Source organism: Hyla sarda, chromosome 9 (assembly GCF_029499605.1).
Source record: "Hyla sarda isolate aHylSar1 chromosome 9, aHylSar1.hap1, whole genome shotgun sequence".
NCBI lineage: Eukaryota > Metazoa > Chordata > Amphibia > Anura > Hylidae > Hyla > Hyla sarda.
Window position 1 is genome coordinate 16,311,555 of NC_079197.1, and position 25,955 is coordinate 16,337,509.

Consider the following 25,955-nt stretch of genomic DNA (forward strand, 5'->3'; position numbering starts at 1 on the left):
AAGCTAGCCACAGTGTTCTGGTAATCTCACAGCATAGCCATTTAGCCCCAAGACAAGCGCAGATCCTTCCTAAGCATGTCCATTACTGTCTGCCAGGTACGTACTAAAATCACCTTATGGTGGAGAACCCATTTAAACAGATTTGTAAATTAAAATAAGAAATTGGGGCTCAGGGTCATGAATATTGAACCAAATTGTATTTATTAATGTTTAAAAAAATTATATTATTATTAACATTAATAAATACAATTTGGTTCAATATTCATGACCCTGAGCCCCAATTTCTTCTTTTAATCTGCCTATTGTTCGACACCGTGGGTATAGGTGCCATTTGGGTAGCTCGGGTCAACAGGTTGCTAGCCTAACAAGAGCCTCTCCAACATTTTTTATATTGCAGATTTGTAAATTAATTCTATTAAAAAAAATCTTAATCCCACCAGTACTTATCAGCTGCTGAAGTTGAGTTGTTCTTTTCAGTCGGACCACCTTTGTCTGACTCAGGAGTAGGAGCAAATCCCCATAGCAAACCTCTCCTGCACCAGATAGTTCCTGAGACAGACAGAGGTGTCAGCAGAGAACACTGTGGTCAGACATAAAACAAAAACTCAACTTCAGCAGCTGATAAGTACTGGAAGGATTAAGATTTTTTAATGGAAGTAATTTACAAGTCTGTTTAACCTTCTGGAGCCATTTGATATAAAAAAAAAATATAAAATAAAAATACCGACCATGCTCATTTGCATAATTATATATGCGTAACACATAATCAGGGAAATTTTGTCCTATTTTGTCCCCTATAACTTTTTTATTTATCCTTATACGGTCTGTATTATCGCTAATTTTTTGCACCCCTATCTGTAGATTTTAACTCGAGTGGCCACAAAAATAATGAACTTTAGGAAGGCAAAGTTTGATCAACTCAGAGTAGCCCTTAACAATATAAATTGGGATAATGTCCTCAAAAACAAGAATACTGACCCTAAATGGGAGACTTAAGAATATTTTAAGTTCTCACTGTAAGTTGTATATACCTTATGGGAATAAAATGGTCAGAAATAAAAGGAAACCAATATGGATGAATTAAAATGTTAAGGGGGAAATAAATGGCAAAAATAAAGCATTTAAACTACTAAAAGAGGACGGCAGTGAAGAAGCATTAAAAAGCTACAGAGAAAAATGTAAAATATGTAAAAAACTGATAAAAACTCATTGCCAAAGAGAGTAAAACTACCGTAACCCCAAAATGTTTTTTAACTATATAAATAGCAAAAAGGTTAAAAATGAAACTGTTGGCCCTTTAAAAAATGATGAGGAAGAAATTATACTGTAGATGGGGATCAGGAAAAAGCAAATATATTAAAAAAATTCTTCTCCACTGTATTCACTGAGAAAAATGAAATGCCAGGTGAAATACAGCTAGATGAAGTAAACTCCCCAGTACAGGTCACCTAGCTAACCCAGGAAGAAGTACAGGTCACCTGTCTAACCCAGGAAGCAGTATAGGTCACCTGTCTAACCCAGGAAGAAGTACAGTGCCGCCTACAAAAAATCTAAATATACAAATTGCCTGGTCCAGATGGCATTCAACCCTGTGTTCTAAGGGAATTAAGTAATGTAATAGTCAGACCCCTATTTTTAATATTCAGGGACTCTATAGTAACAGGGACTGTTCCCCAGGACTGGCGCATGGCAAATGTGGTGCCAATATTTAAAAAGGGGTCAAAAGGTCACCCTGGGAATTATAGGCCTGTTATATTAACCTCCGTTGTATGTAAATTGTTTGAGGGTTTCCTAAAAGATGCTATGTTGGATAACCCCTTTAGTCGTTACATTTTCTAATCACTCACCATTTTATCACTGCAGAAACCATGGAATTCCAATGGTTTCATTTACTTTTTCTAGCTTTTTTGAGACCATTATCTAAATTTTTTTCTCCTCCCAAGACATAAAATTGTTAACCCTATAATCACACAATACATTCCGTCCCTGCTATCTTCTTGGGGAAATATTTTTCCAGCTGTACCCTGTAACGTGAGGAGCAGACGCACATAAATATTGACGGAACCACGATGCGTAATGAACACTGTCACCATATCTTCTCTACCATGTATAAAGGAAATCCTCTTTATCACTCTAAGTGTTTGCCAAACAGAGTGTCTCCAGCTGTTGCAAAACTACAACTCCCAAGGCACGTCCAGCTAACACCCATGTTGACATATTGTCAGAATATGTCCGTAAATGTATAATTCCCAATCCATAGATCTTGTTAGAAATATTTGTGACTCGGCTGCTTATATGAGTACTTGCTACCAGTCACCCCATGGTACTTGTATGACCCCATATTGTTGCTTCCCCTTCTATGTTTGCTATCACTTTGGTGCAGGGACCATTGACAATGTAAGAAGGGGAAAAGGTCAAACCGGGAGCTTCTGTGAATCAAAGAGCAGGCGGCGCATGGAGAGAACTGGGTGCCCCCGATCTGTTAATTAAGGTACAGGTAAGTTGTAGGGGGAGGTGTACCGTATATAAGACAGGGATTGCAGGTAAGAGGTTAGAGCTAGAGGATGTGCGGCTGAGCGTGAAACACGTGTCACTCCTGTACAGCACCCACATGTAGTGTCCCCCACTGTCCATGGATGGTATAAAGCACCTTATGAAGACTTGGTGAGTGCGGCCTTTTCATTTCTTCCTTGAAATATTGAAAATATAACATTATGCTTCAAGTAATCCCCTTTAAATAAATACATAAACATAGACAGGTATGGAGAACAGCAGATTATTTAAAGGGATACTCCGGACCATGTCAGGAACTGTCCAGAGTAGGAGCAAATCCCCATAGCAAACCTCTCCTGCTCTGGACAGTTCCTGACATGGACAGAGGTGGCAGCAGACTCCCCTGTAGACTTACCTCACTGAGGTCTAAATAACAGGCAGAAGAAACACATCTGATCCTTTTCCCCTCTTACATAATCTGTTGGGGAGATTTGGGAGGCCCCCATACACATTAGATAGTCGGCCTCTCCTGCCAAAATTGCCTCCATCACTATGCATCAGCTCATGGCACTCCAGTTTCAGAGGTAAATAATAAAATTGTAGCTACCTGAAACAACCTCTGGGGGTATACCACTAGGGGCGCTCATACATTCTAGATCGGTGGTCTCCAAACTGTGGACCTCCAGGTATTATAGAACAGTGGTCTCCAAACTGTGGACCTCCAGGTATTATAGAACAGGGGTCTCCAAACCGTGGACCTCCAGATATTATAGAACAGGGGTCTCCAAACTGTGGACCTCCAGATATTATAGAACAGGGGTCTCCAAACCGTGGACCTCCAGATATTATAGAACAGGGGTCTCCAAACCGTGGACCTCCAGATATTATAAAACAGGGGTCTCCAAACCGTGGACCTCCAGATATTATAGAACAGGGGTCTCCAAACTGTGGACCTCCAGATATTATAGAACAGGGGTCTCCAAACTGTGGACCTCCAGATATTATAGAACAGGGGTCTCCAAACTATGGACCTCCAGATATTATAGAACAGGGTCTCCAAACTGTGGACCTCCAGATATTATAGAACAGGGGTCTCCAAACTGTGGACCTCCAGATATTATAGAACAGTGGTCTCCAAACTGTGGACCTCCAGATATTATAGAACAGGGGTCTCCAAACTGTGGACCTCCAGACATTATAGAACAGGGGTCTCCAAACTGTGGACCTCCAGATATTATAGAACAGGGGTCTCCAAACTGTGGACCTCCAGATATTATAGAACAGGGGTCTCCAAACTGTGGACCTCCAGATATTATAGAACAGAGGTCTCCAAACTGTGGACCTCCAGATATTATAGAACAGGGGTCTCCAAACTGTGGACCTCCAGATATTATAGAACAGGGGTCTCCAAACCGTGGACCTCCAGATATTATAGAACAGAGGTCTCCAAACCGTGGACCTCCAGATATTATAGAACAGGGGTCTCCAAACTGTGGACCTCCAGATATTATAGAAAAGAGGTCTCCAAACTGTGGACCTCCAGATATTATAGAAAAGAGGTCTCCAAACTGTGGACCTCCAGATATTATAGAAAAGAGGTCTCCAAACTGTGGACCTCCAGAAATGATAGAACAGGGATCTCCAAACTATGGACCTCCAGATATTATAGAACAGTGGTCTCCAAACTATGGACCTCCAGATATTATAGAAAAGAGGTCTCCAAACTGTGGACCTCCAGATATTATAGAAAAGAGGTCTCCAAACTGTGGACCTCCAGATATTATAGAAAAGAGGTCTCCAAACTGTGGACCTCCAGATATTATAGAACAGAGGTCTCCAAACTGTGGACCTCCAGATATTATAGAACAGGGGTCTCCAAACTGTGGACCTCCAGATATTATAGAACAGGGGTCTCCAAACTATGGACCTCCAGATATTATAGAACAGGGGTCTCCAAACTGTGGACCTCCAGATATTATAGAACAGGGGTCTCCAAACTGTGGACCTCCAGATATTATAGAACAGGGGTCTCCAAACCGTGGACCTCCAGATATTATAGAACAGTGGTCTCCAAACTGTGGACCTCCAGATATTATAGAACAGGGGTCTCCAAACTGTGGACCTCCAGATATTATAGAACAGTGGTCTCCAAACTGTGGACCTCCAGAAATGATAGAACAGGGGTCTCCAAACTATGGACCTCCAGATATTATAGAACAGGGGTCTCCAAACTGTGGACCTCCAGATATTGTATAAGTACAATTCCCAGCATGCCTGGGCAGCTGTTGGCTGTCCGGACATGTTGCAAATTGTAGTTTTACAACATCTGGAGGTCCACAGTTTGGAGACCAATGTTCTAAAATGTATGAGTGCCCCTAGTGGTAAGCTCCACTGTATGTATTGTAGAACAATGGTCTCCAAACTGTGGACCTCCAGATATTGTAAAGCTCTATGTATTGTAGAACATTGGTCTCCAAACTGTGGACCTCCAAATATCATAGAACAGTGGTCTCTAAACTGTGGACCTCCAGATATTGTAAAACTACAATTCCCAGCATGCCTGGGCAGCTGTTGGCTATCCGGGCATGCTGGAAATTGTAGTTATACAACATCTGGAGGTCCACAGTTTGGAGACCACTGATCTAAAATGTATGAGCGCCCCAGTGGTATACCCCCAGAGGTTGTTTAAAGGAGAACTCCAGCCAAAATTAACTTAGGGATACTTAGCTGATCACGGGGGTACTCCGACCCCCAATGACATAACACCCCCCCCCCCCCCCCCCCCCCCGATCTCCGTAACAGGAACCCAACTCCATCAGTGAAATGAATGGAGTGGGTGCCGTCTGCAGCACACTCACTTAGTGCCAGGTCCTATTTCGGAGATCACAGGGTCCCACCGGTCGGACCCCCACGATCAGTTACTTATCCCCTATCTTGTGGATAGGGGATAAGTTAATTTTGGCTGGAGTTCTCCTTTAATAGTCATTGTCCATGGCAGCATTTCCACCCATAAAATAGGGAAGTAACCAAACCAAAACAGCGTTAAAGTATCCTGAAATTCCAGGCAAATAAAACATTAATCAAACGTCGATAACATCATCATCCGGATGCCAGACAGCCATTTGTTACCCGGACTATAAATACGGTCACACCGTGACTTTTGAAGGTCATATTTATGCTGGGAGTTGTACTTTTGGAACAGCTGGAGGCACCCCTGGTTGGGAACCACTGACCTATACTATATACTACTATATAGTCCAACATGCTGGGAGTTGTAGTTTTCATTTGGGGCAGCTGCTGAGCCACAGACTGTATTAGGGCATCCTGGGAGTTGTAGTTAGTAACTAACTGCAACTGTTGAATTTAATTATAAAAAATGCGATCAAAAAGTCACATCGAAAGAAAAAAAGGTTCTGTTAACATAGTAACATAGTTCGTAAGGTTGAAAAAAGACCAGACCACCTCCTCGGGCAGAGAATGCCACAGTCTCACTGCTCTTACAGTAAAGAACCCCCATCTGTGCTGGTGTAGAAACTGATCCCTCATAAAGCCATGCTGATATGGGGTCATACATTTATTTTTATCAAGATACTCCAAAATAAGGTGACTGTAGTACTTACCTGTCATATAGTAATGGACATGCTTACCAAGGATCTGTGCTTGTGTTGGTGGTACATGGCCATGTCCTGTGTCCCGCCTAACGCTGCTGTTTTGTTTGTGGGAATTTGCTATTTCCTGTTGGAGTTACCTCCCTCCAACTACAATCCCTAGGATCCCTTGTTTCTAGGTCGGAGGTGACTTATCTCCCTCCTACACATTAACATCACCCATTGCAGCACAGCTGAGCTCCCTTCCATGCGTGCTGTGCTTGAAACTACAATTACCTGCAGCCCTGTGGAGAAATTTCTCTCTTCCACCCAGTGGTCACTCCACCCATTGAAGCAGACAGGCTCCCTTTCAACACCTGACTAGTGATGTAATGTCTCGGGCTGCACTGCAACCTGGGAAAGGCCCGAGACGACACTCATTTTGTATGCTGCCAAAAATGAACATTGGAGCAAAGATCACATAACAATTGTGCGTAGTATTCTACTATCTGGTATTCTGACTTTGGCTGTGTTTCCTGGTTTAACCCCTTGCTTTCTGATTCGGCATCTCTCTGGTTCTCTCGGTTCTGATATCAGCTTGATGACTCTGATTTATCTGTTGGTTTGCTTGTCTCCCTCTGTTGTATAGTGTGTATATACCTTTTGTATTCCTGACAATTCCCTGACCGGTGGCTGAGTATTTTGTAGTTTGTTATTTTGACTTTGAAGTCCCAGCACGTAGATAGGTAGGGACCGTCTTTGTGGTTTGGATCCGTCAGTTAGGGCAGATTTGTAATAGGAGGGGACGGGCTGTGGGCAAGTGCAGGGCTTCACCTTTTCCCTGCCTATACGTGAAAAAGTCATTCAGGTCAGCGTAAAGTCTTCAGCCCGATCCAGGTAAGGTTTTGCAACGTTTTCTTATCTAATCTATGAAACAATCAGCAGCAACTTTCCTTTTAGACCATGTGGCCTGCAGACGTCTTAAGTTATCATTGAGTCTGTCTACAGTCTATGCTGCCTAGTAAAAGCTAGACTTAGGCTGGGTTCACACCACGTTTTGTTAAATACGGTTCCCGTATACGGCTGGGAGGAGGGGGGCGGAGCTTAATCACGGCGCACGCACTTAGCCGTATGCGGTTTCCCGACTGCAGGCAAAAACGTGGTCGACCGCGTTTTTGCCTACGGTCGGGAAACCGCATACGGACGAAAACGAAGCCGACCGGAGGCTGCGGTTCACTCCGGTCAGCTCATAGACAAACATTAAATACGGTTCCCGAATACGGCTGAGTGTGGGCGCCGCGATTAAGCCACGCCCCCCCCCTCCTCCCAGCTGTACACGGGAACCCTATTTAACAAAACGTGGTGTGAACCCAGCCTTATACAAGGAGCTAATTATCATAACTCCACCTATTTACTCTAAAGTGCTTCTGAAATCTGGAGAATACCAGGGAATGTTAAAAGGTTAAGGCGTACCTGTTATATCACATAAAAAAAAATAATGCTTCTTTATATATGTTACTCACTAGTGCAGATGCTTTACATGTCTTTTTTATGTGTCTAGCTTCTGCATTTGGCTCACAAATTCCTTTATTCTGCTGCTCACTCATTCTGACATCCACTGCTCAGGAAGGGGCCCGTTCACACTCACCAAGCATTCGCTTCCTCCCTGAGTTTGCTGTGCTGTACTGTGTCTCTTTATCCAATCCCTGCAGGCTGCTCTCTAATCCCCGGCTCCTTTCTGTTTTCAGGCAGGAGTCTGATAGACAGGACAGGAGTGAGCACAGAGGAGTACTAGTCCCCCCCTCACTTCCTGGACTTTTTCCCAGCCTGTGCTTCAGCTGGGACAAAGATGATGCTGCAGCCGGACAGAATTATGTTCTGGATGGTATGGGGACCCCTAGTGATCTTTATTATAAGCCATGATTTTCTATAAAAAGGAGATAAACATTTTTATGAAGTATATTAAAAAGTTTTTGATTCTGACAATGCCCATTTTATTACAGTAGTGCTGTTCCCCCAGAGGTGGCAGCAGCGAGTAGCATGTGCATGTGACTGTAAAGTAAATGGCGACACTGCAATAAATAAGTGGGATGGGGGGTCTGGAAATGCTCTCAATAAAGAGAGCACCATGGGCATTTAAAAAGAAAATCCCATCTCCTGGGCACTTGCAGCTGTGGTGTCCCCGTACCGTATTGCATATCGTACCTAGTGTCGGGGGGTCCCCAATGTCAGAGTTCCTAGTAAGGGATGGGGTCCGCCTGCTGAGTAAGTCCCCAGTCACCTCTTTGCCTTTAAATTTGCTGTGTTATATGTTTGGAGGTCCTTGGGTCACATGGTTACACATAACTCTTTGTACAGAAGATTGACAGTTGTATGGACCAATGAGCTTAAGTCCAGCCCCTGCCCATATAAGGGAGCTGTAGCCAATGGTCGCTCTCTTGGGTTGCTGCTCTCGTGGACGCCGGTCTAGCAGGGGCGGATCCAGAGTCTAGTCTCGGGAGGGGAACTATTAGAGAATTTTGTTTTGGTGGACAGAAAATAAGGTGTTTCTTAAAGAACTCACAATATTATTAAATGTATCCAGTATAATAATCAAATACACCAATTGCCACAGAATGGGAAAGCGCTAAAGAAGTTTTTACAATTTAAAACTACAGCTCCCAGTATGACCTGAGTAGTGGTGAGGTTATGCTGGGAGTTGTTGTTTCACCCATCATTACTGCAAAACTTACAAGTGACTACAGCTCTGATGGGACAGTCAGGACAATACACAATGATATCAGTGACTATAGGTGACGTCTTCTCTATAGTCTTTCCTTATCTAATTCAGATGGTACATACCGCCAGATCCAGCTAAATGTTCTCACTGAAGAACTTGATGCCCAGACGGCTCCTCACTATGTCAGCGGATTCTGAACCTCTATATGAAAAAAGTATTATTATTATAATACTGCCAAACAACACCATATCCTTTGAATATAATTCTGACACACTGTACCCTCCAAATATACTACAACTCACGTTACCCTTTGAATATAATACTGCCACACACTGTACCCAATGAATATAATACTGCCACACATTGTACCCACTGAATAATACTGCCACACATTGTACCACTGAATATAATACTGCCACACTCTGTACCCACTGAATATAATACTGCCACACATTGTACCCACTGAATATAATACTGCCACACACTGCACCCCTGAATATAATACTGCCACACACTGTACCCCTGAATATAATACTGCCACACACTGTACCCCTGAATATAATACTGACACACACTGTACCCCTGAATATAATACTGACACACACTGTACCCCTGAATATAATACTGCCACACACTGTACCCAATGAATATAATACTGCCACACATTGTACCCACTGAATATAATACTGCCACACACTGTACCCACTGAATATAATACTGCCCACACACTGTACCCAATGAATATAATACTGCCACACATTGTACCCACTGAATATAATACTGCCCACACACTGTACCCAATGAATATAATACCGCCACACATTGTACCCACTGAATAATACTGCCACACATTGTACCCACTGAATATAATACTGCCACACACTGTACCCACTGAATATAATACTGCCACACATTGTACCCACTGAATATAATACTGCCACACATTGTACCCACTGAATAATACTGCCACACACTGTACCCCTGAATATAATACTGTCACACATTGTACCCACTGAATAATACTGCCACACACTGTACCCTCTGAATATGATACTGCCACACACTGTACCCCTGAATATAATACTGCCACATACTGTACCCCTGAATATAATACTGCCACACACTGTACTCCTGAATATAACACTGCCACACACTGTACCCCTAAATATAATACTGCCACACACTGTACCCCTGAATATAATACTACCACACACTTTACTTCTGAATATAATACTGCCACACATTGTACCCCTGAATATAATACTGCCACACACTGTAACCTCAGAATATAATACTCCCACACACTGTACCCCTGAATACAATACTGCCACACACTGTACCCCTGAATATAATACTACCACACACTTTACCTCTGAATATAATACTGCCACACACTGTACCCCTGAATATAATACTGCCACACACTGTAACCTCAGAATATAATACTACCACACACTGTACGCTCTACCCCAGAAATTCCTTATACTTTGTGCCCCTCATATATAGTAATAATGCCCCATCCTGTGCCTGCACATATAACTATGACCTGTCCTGTTCCCCCTCATAATTATAATGCCCTCTGTCCTGTGCCCCTACCATATAATTCCCCCCTGTGTTGTGCCCCTCACTTATAATGCCCTTGCAATGTTCCCCTCACATATAATGCCCCCCTCCTGCTCCCTCAGGGTGCATTATAAGTAAGGGGCACATAACAGGGCATTATAAGTCGAAGTACATTATATGTTAGCGGCTCAAGACAGGGGGGCATTATAAGTGAGGGGCACATGACAGGGAGGCATTATGAGTGAGGGCCTGTAATGCCCCCTGTCATGTGCCCCTCACATTGAATGCCCTCTGTTATGTGCCCCTCACTTATAATGCCCCCTGTCATGTGCCCCTCACATTTAATGGCCCCCTGTCATGTGCCCCTCACATTTAATGCACCTGCAATGTTCCCCTCACATATAATGCCCCCTGTCCTGCACCCTCAGGGGGCATTTTAAGTAAGGGGCACATAACAGGGGGCATAAGTGAGGGGCACATGACAGGGGGCATTAAATGTGAGGGGCACATGACAGGGGGGCATTATAAGTGAGGGGCACATGACAGGGGGGGCATTATACGTGAGGAGCCCCCCTGTCATGTGCCCCTCACTTATAATGCCCCCCTGTCATGTGCCCCTCACTTATAATGCCCCCCTGTCATGTGCCCCTCACTTATAATGCCCCCTGTCATGTGCCCCTCACTTATAATGCCCCCTGTCATGTGCCCCTCACTTATAATGCCCCCCTGTCATGTGCCCCTCACTTATAATGCTCCCTGTCATGTGCCCCTCACTTATAATGCCCCCCTGTCATGTGCCCCTCACTTATAATGCCCCCCTGTCATGTGCCCCTCACTTATAATGCCCCCCTGTCATGTGCCCCTCACTTATAATGCCCCCCTGTCATGTGCCCCTCACTTATAATGCCCCCCTGTCTTGGGCCGCTAACATATAATGTGCTTCGACTTATAATGCCCCGTTATGTTCCCCTCACATATAATGCCCCCTGTCCTGCACCCTCAGGGGGCATTTTAAGTGAGGGGCACATAAAAGGGGCATTATAAATCAGAGCACATTATTTGTTAGCGGTACAAGACAGGGGGGCATTATAAGTGAGGGGCACATGACAGGGGGGCATTATAAGTGAGGGGCACATAACGGGGCCCTGTCAGTCTGCCGGAAGTTGCCATTCCAATGTCCCCCGCAGGGAGCCGCGGCCAACAGATGGGATACATGGAGGGGGCATGTCGGTCGGCACTCCGTGCAGGGTTCAGCACACCCCCTTACACCAGACTGCAGGGGACCTGTTCAGGAGATTGTAGGGGGTCCTAGCGCTCGGATCCCCCACAATCTATAACTTATACTCTGTCTCGGCATCTAAATAGGCTGTAAATAAATGAGGTGCAGGAAACTAAGCCCGGCCTGCAGGAAATACAGAGGAGTGAGAGGGGGAGGAGCTTATCTCTTCCCAGCCCCTGCACAGTGTAATGCCTGCAGACTGAATGATGCTGAGACCGGAGCATTCTCAGCACTGACAGGCAGCCCGCAGAGGATGGTGTCCCCGCGGTTCACACGCTGCAAATGCTGCAGGTGAGGGGACAGTGGAGCCGGGGCTGACAGCTCCCGCTCATCAATACTATAGTATCGGGAGGGGCAGCAATCTCGGGAAGGGGGGGGGGGGGGGCAATTGCCCTGTTGCTCCCCCCCCCCCCCCCCCCCTTGATCCGCCACTGCGGTCTAGACGGACGGATCTAAGCAACTTTCAAAGACAAGCTAGGCCAGAAGTCTGCCGGCCTCAGCCTGAAACTAAACCATGAGTTAAAATCTCAATCCCCACTAAAGCTAGCTTGACTACTGGACCTAAACTAACCCCTAAATCCAGTGGATCAGCGCAACAATTACCTTCCTAAGCTCAATAGACTCACGAGGTCCCAACCACTTGTCAATCTGTAAAAGACTTTGTTATCTGGACTGTTCTTGTTGAATGCTGCATAAAAGCTTCAGTAAAAGTTCTGACAAGTTTCTGCAAATTGATTTTGGACAATCAATTATTTCCTATCTCCCTATCGCTCTTGGGACGGGTGGCGGTAGGACAAGCATACAGAGAATAGCCCTCACCCTGGCGTCACGATTAGAAAGGGTTAAGCAAGCACCCTTTAGTAACCGCACAGCTACACTCCCATACCATACCCCCCAAAGCTACCACACAGCAGCTACCACTAATAATACGGTACAATAATACATATTTAGAAACATTTTTATGTACGAAAGGCTTCTAAGTGTTTAAAATTTTTCTTAGTATTGTCCCCAATTTGCTGGATTTCTACCCTAATACCTTCTGACAGGCAGAACAAAGGAGTAGCGGTGCTCACCGACGCTCATGGACTCTTCGCTGCAGTACAACTGTGGTTGTGCATGGAAAAAGGGGAAAAGTGAACTAGAAGTTTTGGCTCCGATTCAAGAAATTAGGACAGAACCTTAAAGGGTTAAACGTACGTTGGCAATGGGAAGAGACTATAATAAGGACCATGTGGAGCAGTGTAATTTTTGGGGAATCATTTTTTTTTTTCTGATTCAAAACGAGTTTATTGGAAAAAAATAAACCAGGTACATGGCAGTACAAGAAATGACAGTGTACAACATACTCAATGGCCTTGGGAGGCCGAGGATAAATCCGGTTAGGAAAATAACACAAAACCTCAGTAAAGTTAGGCATAACGATAAGCCAAGAGCAAATATAAACATATTGTTACGCCGAGCGCTCCGGGTCCCTGCTCCTCCCCGAAGCGCTCGCGGCGTTTCTCTCCCTGCAGCGCCCCGGTCAGACCCGCTGACCGGGAGCGCTGCACTGACATGGCCGGCGGGGATGCGATTCGCATAGCGGGACGCTCCCGCCCGCGAATCGCACCCCAGGTCACTTACCTGTCCCGGTCCCCGGCTGTCATGCTCTGGCGCGCGCGGCTCCGCTCTCTAGGGTGCGCGCGCGCCAGCGCTCTGAGATTTAAAGGGCCAGTGCACCAATGATGGTGCCTGGTCCAATCACCTTGATTAGCTGCACCTGTTCCTAGCCCTACTTATGCTCACTTCCCCTGCACTCCCTTGCCGGATCTTGTTGCCTTAGTGCCTAGAGAAAGCGTTTACTGTGTTTGTCCATACTGTGCACTTGACCTCCTGCTATTGCCATATTGACTACGATTCTTGCTGCCTGCCCCGACCTTCTGCTACGTCCGACCTTGCTCTTGTCTACTCCCTTGTACCGCGCCTATCTTCAGCAGTCAGAGAGGTTGAGCCGTTGCTAGTGGATACGACCTGGTTGCTACCGCCGCTGCAAGACCATCCCGCTTTGCGGCGGGCTCTGGTGAAAACCAGTAGCAGCTTAGAACCGGTCCACTAGCACGGTCCACGCCTATCCCTCTCTGGCACAGAGGATCCACCTCCAGCCTGCCGAATCGTGACAGTAGATCCGGCCATGGATCCCGCTGAGGTTCCCCTGCCAGTTGTCTCTGACCTCACTACGCTGGTCGCCCAGCAAGCCCGACAGATCGCCCAACAAGATCACCAGCTGTCGTACTTGACCACCATGACACAGCAACTTCAGTCGCAGCTACAGCAGCTTCAGTCACAGCTACAGCAATTTCAGTCACAGCTACAGCAGCAACAACCATCTCCTCCGCCGGCTCCTGCACCTCTTCCGCAGCGAGTGGCCGCTCCTAGCCTCCGCTTGTCCCTGCCGGACAAATTTGATGGGGACTCTTGACTCTGCCGAGGTTTCCTGTCACAATGTTCCCTACATTTGGAGATGTTGTCGGACCAATTTCCTACTGAACGGTCGAAGGTGGCTTTCGTGGTTAGTCTCCTGTCTGGAAAGGCTTTGGCTTGGGCCACACCGCTCTGGGACTGCGATGACCCTGTCACCGCCACTGTACACTCCTTCTTCTCTGAGGTTCGCAGTGTCTTCGAGGAACCAGCCCGAGCTTCTTCTGCCGAGACTGCCCTGCTGAACCTGGTCCAGGGTAATTCTTCAGTAGGCGAGTACGCCATCCGATTTCGTACTCTCGCTTCCGAATTATCTTGGAACAACGAGGCTCTCTGCGCGACCTTTAAAAAAGGCCTATCCAGTAACATCAAAGATGTGCTGGCCGCACGAGAGATTCCTGCCAATCTGCATGAACTTATCCATTTGGCCACCCGCATTGACATGCGTTTTTCGGAAAGACACCAGGAACTCCGCCAGGAAAAAGACCTTAATCCCTGGGCACCTCTCTCACGGTATCCCTTGCAATCTACCCCTGTGCCTCCCGCCGAGGAGCCTATGCAAGTAGATCGGTCTCGCCTGACTATTGAAGAGAGGTCTCGCCGTAGGGATAAGAATCTATGTCTGTACTGCGCTAGTACCGAACATTTCTTGGTGGATTGCCCGATTCGTCCTCCTCGTCTGGAAAATGCACGCACGCAACCTGCTCATGTGGGCCTGGCGTCTCTGGGTACGGAGTCTGATTCTCCATGTCTCACTGTGCCCGTACGGATTTCTCCTTCTGCCGACTCCTCCTTCTCTGCCGTGGCCGTCTTGGACTCTGGTTCCTCTGGAAATTTTATTCTGGCCTCTTTGCTTGATAGGTACTGCATCCCGGTAACCCGTCTCATCAAGCCGCTCTACATTGCTTCAGTCAACGGAGTCAAGTTGAACTGCACTGTGCGTTATCGCACAGTGCCTCTGCTTATGAACATTGGACCACATCTCGAAAAGATTGAATTCTTGGTTCTGCCCGGCTGCACATCTGAAGTCCTTCTCGGTCTGCCATGGCTCAAGCACCATTCTCCCACCCTTGACTGGACCACCGGGGAGATCAAGAATTGGGGTCCTGCTTGCCGCAAGGAGTGCCTCACGTCTGCTCCCAGCCCCGTCTGTCGGTCCTCAGTGTCCCCTCCTGTGCCTGTTCTCCCCAAGGCCTGTCAGGACCGTGCCGTGCCCCCTCATAGTCCCCGTCCTGGTGACACTCTGCCCCGTGTCAAGCCTCACCCTCTGCCCCCCCTCCCCATTCCCACTCCTTCTGGACTATCTGCCATGCATGGGCATACCCAGGACTTCGCTGTCCCCCGGAGGGAGACTCTACAGCCGCTCCCGATGTCCTCGTCCTCTATGGAGCGACATCCCGACAAAAAGAGGGGGAGACCTAGGGGGGGGGGTACTGTTACGCCGAGCGCTCCGGGTCCCTGCTCCTCCCCGAAGCGCTCGCGGCGTTTCTCTCCCTGCAGCGCCCCGGTCAGACCCGCTGACCGGGAGCGCTGCACTGACATGGCCGGCGGGGATGCGATTCGCATAGCGGGACGCTCCCGCCCGCGAATCGCACCCCAGGTCACTTACCTGTCCCGGTCCCCGGCTGTCATGCTCTGGCGCGCGCGGCTCCGCTCTCTAGGGTGCGCGCGCGCCAGCGCTCTGAGATTTAAAGGGCCAGTGCACCAATGATGGTGCCTGGTCCAATCACCTTGATTAGCTGCACCTGTTCCTAGCCCTACTTATGCTCACTTCCCCTGCACTCCCTTGCCGGATCTTGTTGCCTTAGTGCCTAGAGAAAGCGTTTACTGTGTTTGTCCATACTGTGCACTTGACCTCCTGCTATTGCCATATTGACTACGATTCTTGCTGCCTGCCCCGACCTTCTGCTACGTCCGACCTTGCTCTTGTCTACTCCCTTGTACCGCGCCTATCTTCAGCAGTCAGAGAGGTTGAGCCGTTGCTAGTGGATACGACCTGGTTGCTACCGCCGCTGCAAGACCATCCCGCTTTGCGGCGGGCTCTGGTGAAAACCAGTAGCAGCTTAGAACCGGTCCACTAGCACGCTCCACGCCTATCCCTCTCTGGCACAGAGGATCCACCTCCAGCCTGCCGAATCGTGACACATATTAGGAAGTACTGTGAAATAACCATAGCAATATGCGCCAAGTACTCAACAGAGCAAAAGGCAAGGCACAGAGTGGTTAAGAGGAAGGGAAAAAATTAAGATTATCACAATTGGCAAGCAGCTGAAAACCTGCGCCTAATCTCTGCACTTGACAGAACACTATTGAGGTTACGAGAAACTGCAAAAAATGAAACAAGAGGAGCAAAACTGAGACCAGGAAGGCCATGTGGCCCCATAACGGTCCACATCTGATGGGAGGACCGCCAGAAGCTCCTCCATGCGTTGGACTCGAGAAACCTCAGCTACCCATTCAGCCAGCAAAGGAGGAGCAGGATCTTTCCACTTCCGAGGTATAACCGTCTTGGCCGCCTGAAGGAGGTGGCGCGCCAGAGACTTCTTATATCTCGACTGGGCCATAGGGAACATAAATAATAAGGCTGATTCAGGGGTTTGGGGGGACCAGAACCCAAGTAATCTCCTCAATGGCGTTCAGGACCATGCGCCAGAAGGGAGCAAGCCTGGGACAGCTCGACTGTCACGATTCGGCTTACAGGTAGTGGATCCTCTGTGTCAGCGAGGGATTGGCGTGGACCGTGCTGGTGGACCGGTTCTAAGAGGCTACTGGTGTTCACCAGAGCCCGCCGCAAAGCGGGATGGTCTTGCTGCGGCAGTAGCAACCAGGTCGTATCCACCGGCAACGGCTCAACCTCGCTGACTGCTGAGAAGGCGTGGGACAGAAGGACTAGGCAGAGGCAAGGTCAGACGTAGCAGAAGGTCGGGGGCAGGCGGCAAGGTTCGTAGTCAAGATGGATAGCAAGGGTTCAGGTAACACAGGCTTTGGACAACACTAAACGCTTTCACTGGCACAAGGCAACAAGATCCGGCAAGGGAGTGCAGGGGAAGTGATCAGATATAGTCTGGGAGCAGATGGAAGCCAATTAAGCTAATTGGGCCAGGCACCAATCATTGGTGCACTGGCCCTTTAAGTCTCAGAGAGCTGGCGCGCGCGCGCGCCCTAGAGAGCGGAGCCGCGTGCGCCAGCACATGACAGCAGAGGACCGGGACGGGTAAGTGACCTGGGATGCGACTCGCGAGCGGGCGCGTCCCGCTGTGCGAATCGCATCCCCGACGGCCATGTCAGTGCAGCGCTCCCGGTCAGCGGGACTGACCGGGGCGCTGCAGGGAGAGAGACGCCGTGAGCGCTCCGGGGAGGAGCGGGGACCCGGAGCGCTAGGCGTAACAGTACCCCCCCCCCCTTAGGTCTCCCCCTTTTTTTGTCCGACAAGTGCTTTACCTGGGACGAGGACACCGGGAGTGAATGGAGGGTTTCCTCAAAGGCAGGGAGTACAGCAGGAGTGGGAATGGGGAGGGAGGGCAGAGGGTGAAGCTTGGCACGGGGCAGGGTGACACAAGGACGGGGGCCATGAGGAGGCACTGAGGCTTGCCTGACGGGACTGGGAGGGGGGGAGAGGCACTTCCTATGGCAGGCAGAGTCCCAGTTCTTGATCTCCCCGGTGGTCCAGTCAAGGGTGGGAGAATGAAGCCGGAGCCATGGCAGACCAAGGAGGACCTCAGAGGTACAGTTGGGAAGGACGAAGAACTCGATCACTTCGTGATGGGGTCCAATATACATCAGGAGGGGTTCTGTGCGGTAACGTACGGTGCAATCCAAACTGACTCCGTTGACCGCGGAAATGTAGAGCGGAGCCGCGCGCGCCAGCACATGACAGCAGAGGACCGGGACGGGTAAGTGACCTGGGATGCGACTCGCGAGCGGGCGCGTCCCGCTGTGCGAATCGCATCCCCGACGGCCATGTCAGTGCAGCGCTCCCGGTCAGCGGGACTGACCGGGGCGCTGCAGGGAGAGAGACGCCGTGAGCGCTCCGGGGAGGAGCGGGGACCCGGAGCGCTAGGCGTAACATCGACCAAATGTGGGTCATCGTGCCCACCGCCGAATTGCATCTCCAGCACTGGTCAGAAACCGAGGGATTCCATTTATGAAGGGTAGCAGGCACCCGGTACCACCTGGAAAGAACTTTATAGCAGGTTTCTTGAGCTTTTGTGGCTATGACTGCCTTGTGGGAAAGAAAAAAGCACTTAGACCACTGTTCGCGAGTGAAAGAGGAACCAAGTTCAGTCTCCCACCCACGACAGAAGGCCGGCAAGGGAGTCGCCCTAGAGGAAATCAATAGACCATAAATGATGGAGATGGAATGACGGGGGCCCGAGGACGCCATACAAAGATGTTCAAAAGGGCGTGAGGGTGCGATGAAGTGAAGAGGTAGAGGGCAGTGATGAGTAAAAGTGGCGAAGTTGTACATATGCAAAGGGGCCCCGTCTGGAGGAGGGTCGGTCCCGGACCAGAGACTCCCCAAGGGTTTGAGGGCACCATCAGCTAGGACATGGAAAAATCGAAGTGGAGTCGATATTTAAGCCCCAAAAAACCCTCCTGCAGAGGAATCGCCTGGGGGGAAGTCAGGACTGTCAGTAATGGGTAGAAGGGGGCCTGTATTGTCTATCAAATTAAGAGCACCATTAGCAGCATGAAGAAAAGCCAGCGTATGTCTAGTAGAAAAGGAGGTAAAAAAAATCACCCTGTGAGGGAGGAGACCAGGTCCATGGGAGGGTGGATAGAGTCCTGGGGCAGACAGCTTGCGCTATTTGGACCCAAAGTTTAGTTGAGGCATTATGAAAAAAGTCTAAAACACGGTCATGGACACAGGCTAGGTAATACATACGGCAGTCCGGGAGACCCACACCATCTGACACCTTCGGTCTAGACAGTACCAACCTATTTAAACGAGGACGGGTAGATGACCAAACAAACTTCCCAAAGCATCTTTGCAGCTGGCGCCAGTAATGCTGGGGGATGTGGATGGGGATTGTTTGCAGAAGAAAGAGAAGGCGGGGCATCAGGGTCATCTTCAGGACATTTATCCGTCCGAACCAAGAGAAGTTTTTACTAGACCAAGAGTCTAGGTCAGATTATTAGATTAGATTAGATTAGATATGTCAGTGCAAAAGTCATGAAACACCAACAAAATGCCTTCAGTAGTGTGGACTGGGTGACCAGAGGATGGGCGGATGCTAGTAATATAGGATTGGGCAATACTGGTCCTCAACACTTTGGCCAGCATGCGCCCGCTCTTGTTGCCATACTCATAAAATTTGCTCCTGCCCATTTGAAGCCAGCGACCCCAGGAAGCTTCTAACAGTCGCTTCACTTCCAATCTATCTAACAATAAATCATGCAGTATGGATTGTGAGAGCGAGCGCTTGTGAGCCAATTCGAGCGAAGAGACCTTTGCAAGGGCTTGGCAGAGAGTGTGGGCCTTCTCCCGTTTCAACCTTGAACCATGCTTGATGAGGACCCCCCGGAGGACACATTTAAGGGCCTCCCATTGGTAAAAGGGAGCGGTAGAGTCTTCAGAGTGGTCGGTCACAAAATTGGCAACAGATCTGGTCAAATCAGCCTCACACAGGGGGTCCAAGAGCAGGGATTCATTGAGCCGCCATGTCCACGCAGAGTTCTGCACGAAAGGGAGCCAGAGGGAGCAGAAAACCCTTGCGTGGTCCGACCAGAGTATGTCGCCAATTGAGGAGGATGAGAGCCAGGACAGGGCGCTATGCTGGACCAGTATGTAATCCAAACGACTATAGTACCTGTGCGGGGAGGAGAAAAAGCTGTAATCCCGATCAGAAGGGTGAAAGAGGCGCCATGAATCGCTCAACTGCAATAAGGAAAGAGAACGCTTCACACGCTTGATAGCCGAATAAGAAAGGCTGGAGCGACCCGTAGAATTATCCAGCGTCGGGTCTAGGGTCAAATTCAGGTCCCCGCACAGGACCACAGTCCCCCGGATCACTGGCAACAGTCGATCCACCAGACCAGATACAAAATCCGATTGTCCCTGATTAGGGGCATAGACGTTAATGATGTCGAAGTCCCTCCCACCCACCGTCAGGGAGAGCGCTATATAGCGGGCATTGGGGTCAGGGAGAACAGAGATAACCTGATGGGCAAGGGATTTGTGTAGGGCAATGGCAACCCCTCTGGACCTAGAGTCAGGGTTATTAGCATAGAACCAAATGGGGTAGTGCCTATTCTTAAGGTTCAGGGTGTGACCTACTTTAAAATGGGTCTCCTGGAAACAGGCGATGTGTACCTCACGCTTGTGAAGGTGTTGCAAGATCTGCGTCCTCTTGGCTGGAGAATTGAGGCCCTTGGTATTGAAGGAGGCCATGTTAAGTTCGGCCATGAGTCGGGCGGATCACGGTACACCTGAAAGGGTCGGGTCAAACGCCAGCGAGTACAGAGACTAGAACGAAATGAAAATTATTAGAGATGAAGATAAAGAACAGGACAGAAACAGAGAGAGGAAAAAGTATAAGAAGGGTGAGAGTGGCAACAGTGGACCTATTGTCCCACACACTAAGGGAAGAGTTAAACACTTTAGAGGCATGAAGTGACCAAGTGACCAAGTGACCAAGAAGTCCAGCGGAGACTCTACCCAACTGGGGGATAGTAGAAGTCACGGATGCATAAGGGGGGAGCTCCTGTCCAAACACACTACAGAAATATGAAATGAGAAAGTCTCTGGCAAAAAGCACATGCAACTGAGATGAGAGGAAGAATGATTAAGGGGAAAAGGAGAAAGAGAGGCCTAAGTAGGGAGGGAAGGGAGGGAGCGAGGAGAGGGAACGGGAGAAAGGTAAGGGACCAGGCTGCAGGAACATAGGGAAAGTAAAGGAGGGGAAAGGTAAGGCTGGGTTCACACCACGTTTTGTACTTACAGTTCCCGTATATGGCTGGGAGGAGGGGGCGGGGCTTAATCGCGGCGCCCGCACTCAGCCGTATAGGGGAACCGTATTTAATGCATGTCCATGAGCCGACCGGAGTGAAGCGCAGCCTCCGGTCGGCTGCGTTTTCGGCCGTATGCGGTTTCCTGACCGCAGGCAAAAACGTGGTCGACTGGAGGCTGCGCTTCACTCCGGTCGGCTCATAGACATGCATTAAATACGGTTCCCCTATACGGCTGAGTGCGGGCGCTGTGATTAAGCCCCGCCCACCCCTCCTCCCAGCCGTATACAGGAACCGTAGTTACAAATTGTAGTGTGAACACAGCCTAACACAGGAGACACGCACAAGGCAGGAGGGGGAGGAAAAAGGAGTTGGAGCACAAGCAACAAGCAGAAGACCACATAAATGATTTATCTATGTCGAGGTTAAAGGGGTTATCCAGGAAAAAAAACTTTTTTTTTATATACCAACTGGCTCCAGAAAGTTAAACAGATTTGTAAATGACTTCTATTAAAAAATCTTAATCCTTTCAGTACTTATGAGCTTCTGAAGTTAAGGTTGTTCTTTTCTGTCTAAATCCTCTCTGACGACAAGTGTCTCGGGAAACACCCAGTTTAGAAGCAAATCCCCATAGCAAACCTCTTCTAAACTGGGCGGTTCCCGAGACACGTGTCATCAGAGAGCACTTAGACAGAAAAGAACAACCTTAACTTCAGAAGCTCATAAGTTCTGAAAGGATTAAGATTTTTTTAATAGAAGTCATTTACAAATCTGTTTAACTTTCTGAAGCCAGTTGATATATATATATATATATATATATATATATATATAAAAGTTTTTTTTCCTGGATAACCCCTTTAAGCCTGAAATGTATAGGAATATATGAATAATCCAGGGAATAGGTTCTCTTCCCAGGAGGCCATGCTTATCTCCAGAGCTGGGAAGCTTATTCTATTTCAGTGGTCTTTAAACTGCGGACCTCCAGATGTTTCAAAACTACAACTACATCGGCTGTCCAGGCATGCTGGGAGTTGTAGTTTTGAAACATCTGGAGGTTTTCAGGTTGAAGACCACTGTATTTCATATCCAGATTTGAAGCAATTCGGGCCGTAGGTTTTGCTATTAAAGAGGTATTCCGGTCAAACAGATTTGTAGATTACTTTTATGAAAAAAATCTTAATCCCGCCAGTACTTATCAGCTGCTGAAGTTGAGTTGTTATTTTCTGTCTGACCACAGTGCTCTCTGCTGACACCTCTGTCCATGTCAGGAACTGTTGTCAGACAGAAAAGAACTCAACCTCAGCAGCTGATAAGTACTGGTAGAATCAAGATTTTTTTCTAGTAGTCGTTTACAAATCTGTTTAACTTTCTGAAGCCAGTTGATATGAAAAAAAAATAGTTTTTCACTGGAATACCCCTTTAAAATGAATTTTATGTAGTGTATGCATTACCTAGGTAGACACCTACTGGACTCTGCACCACCTATGAGACGATGAGTACAGAAGGACCATATACAACCACAATACACAGATACAGATGCGGTATAATGGCTCTCACGTGTAGCGGGGTTGAGTTTAGCGCAAGTCATTATTCTGATCTTCTGATTTTAATCGGTGTTACATGGGACTGCAGGTAAAGCTGGACGTAAAACTATTTTTGGGAAATTTAAAGAAACAGATCATGTTATTTTTAATGCACTGAGAATTGCGTAAATTTAACACACAAATAAGAATACTTGGACATTCTGTATTGTGAATTCCCGCTTCTGAATTCTCCATTCAGTTCCAATACTCATATATTTGGGCTATTGGGAGGGGGCAAATGTTATGCTACATGAAGTCTATGGCATTCTTACCAATCATAAGTCCTCCAGAACATTCTATTTCCTGTGTATAACATACTTAAAGGGGTACTCCACCCCTAGACATCTTATCCCCTGTCCGAAGAATAAGGGATAAGATGTCTGACTGCTGGGGTCCCTCGTCACGCCCCCTCCCATAGACTTGCATTGAGGGGGCGTGGCCGTGACGTCACGAGCCTTCGGCGCTGCACCTGATTCTCTAAACCAGTGGTCTTCAACCTGCGGACCTTCGTGGACAGCAGTTGTCTCCAACCTGCGGAGCTCCAGATGTTGCAAAACTACAACTCCCAGCATGCCCGGACAGCCGTTGGCTGTCCGGGCATGCTGGGAGTTGTAGTTTTGCAACATCTGGAGGTCCGCAGGTTGGAGACCACTGCTCTAAATGAACGCCAGGTGCAGCAGGCAGATCATGGGGATCCTTTGGGTAGGGGGATAAGATGTCTAGAGGCAGAGTACCCCTTTAAGGACACTTTCGGTAGAAGCATATTTGTACCTGCTGTTCTGTTCTTTTAGTTTTTAGTGTTTTCTGTATCATCCTGACCATTTTTATGCTCGTGACTCGTGAGTCATTATGCATGGCCAAGTACTTGTACCAGGGCCGGACTGGCCATTGGGTGCACCGGGCATTACCCGGTGGGCCGGGCCGTCCATGGGGCCAACCATCTGCTGGCACCAGACTTGTTTTTTCAATAAAACAAATGCGGCCCTTTCCGCTCCCTCTGCGCCCCCGGCCACCCCCTCTAACGTGCGCGAGGCCCCCTTCTAAGATCACGCTGAAGGGGGCCTCACTCCTGGCCGGTCTCCCGGCCCCGAGAATTCCTGAGTTAGCCGGGGCAAGGACACTGTTGCTTTAAAAGGCACACCCTGACGTCACGGGTATGTCCCTGCCCGGCCGCTCCGAGCAGAAGGGGGGAATCGCTGGCGCTGCAGCCTAAGGTAACGAATATGTGGTTGAGGGTGTGATGCAGGGCAGATGGAATTACCCTAGGGGCAGATGGCATTAACCCCTTGTATTCGTGGCGTCAGGGCGTGGTTTATCCTCGATACCACCCGAAGGTATACCGCTGAGGTTTACTGAGGGTAGACAGATGGTAAAGTCTATACAGTTCAGCCAGGGCCCAAGGAGGTGACCAGTGATGCAGAGACCTTAAGGGCTTGCTGGGACTTGTAGTAGGACTGGACAATTTAATGCAGATCACGCTGACTTGACAGTTGCTGACAGGGACTGACTTGACTTGACTGACGACGGACAAAGCTATGACTGTCGATTACTTGCAATTGACTGTGGCTGCAGACTGGACTTGAGGCCTCCAATGATTCTGGATACACACACTAGGCGACTGCACTGGACCTCAGTTTAGCAGAAAGAGCAAATGAGAGCGAGATAGCTCCACCCAGGGCTTATATGGGGGAGACTAGCAGGGAGCCCATAGGTCACCTCTGGGATCACCTGGTCACTGGTATCTCCGGGGTAACAATCACATGGTACATTTCTTAAAGCAACAACACATTATATAGTATAATACATAGAAAAACATATATACAGGGGGGAACAAGTACAAGGGTCCCAGGGGACACTGAAGGAGACTGCCGGACAGGGCAGCAAGGGTACGGGGTAACACCTCCCGTACTGGGCCACCACATTTCCATCAATGTGTTATTTTTGTTATCTTTGCAAAATGTTTAAGGAAAACTGACAGCAGGATCACCCACAGTAAACCCAATACAGAGGGTTATAGTGCAGGTAAACCAGATTACAATGAGGCATCACTTACCCAGTTCCGTGGTCGTGTTCCGGAGATACCTGTTGCATTAGCCGGCAATGCTAATCTGGAAATGTCCATTGCTTTGCACACTGGAGGCTTGATATATAAGTTTGACTCACAGCTTGGACTGCTCTGTACTGCCCAATACTGATCAGCGGTTGTGGTCCTTGTATTCAGTCATCGGACCCCACACACGCAATTGCGGGGATCCAATGAGTAAACAATGTGTCAAGGTCCTCCTCACCTGCTCCACAGTAGGTAGGTAGGCTAAACAGATAGATTGGCTCTTTCACTGATCAGTACTATGCCAATGCATAGTATTGATCAGTAATAGCAATCCAAATATTGCTATAAATAGTCTCCTATAGACTTAAAAAATGTAAAATAAATAGCAATTTTTTTTAATGTGTATAAGCCACCCCCCCCCCATAAAAAAATTAAATCAAAAGCCAAAATTGATGATTTTTGGTCACATCTCATCTCATAAAAATGGACTAACAAGTATTAAAGAGTCACACTAGCTACACTAGCTCTCATACTGCCATTTTAAAAAATATTTATTTTGCACGCCCCCTCCCATAGACTTGCATAGCGGGGGCAGGGGGTGACATCACACAGGGGCGGAGTTGTGATGTCACAATGCTCCGGCCCCGTGGTCGCCACCCGGCTGTTTGTGAGCTGGCACCGCTGCGTGCAGCTCAGAAAGGTGGGTGGCGAATACAAGATTGCGGGGGTCCCCAGCGGCGGGAACCCCACGGTCAGACATCTTATCCCCTATCCTTATCCCTATTTTCTTTCGCCCCTCTTATTGCAACAAGACAAAAAGAATGATTTCATGCATGAGACGCCGCAGGGGAGGGGAGGTCACACGTCTGCCGCAAGTTCCCATTTCTAGAAAACTAAATTTACACGCAAAGTAAACATTAGAAAAAAAAACAGTTCCCTAAACAATATAGGAAACAATAGCAGGTGACACGAAAACTGCGAACAGTACAAGGGAGGGACCGAAGAAACAGACCAGAGCCAGAGATGTAGAGATCGCACACAGAACAAATAGGAAAATATCTAATATATGACCTCACTGCACGAGCGTATCGGGGAGACCACCGCGCACTCCTAGACCTCCAATCTGGGTGGCTTTGAGTGGTTCGGGAGACATTGCTGGTCTGAAAATGTTCCCTGCAGGAAACAAAGAGACAGATATTTTTGGGATATAATTGTGCAAGTAACTCACAATAGGAATAAATGGCAGGGGGCATTTCCCGTCTGTCACCCAACATAT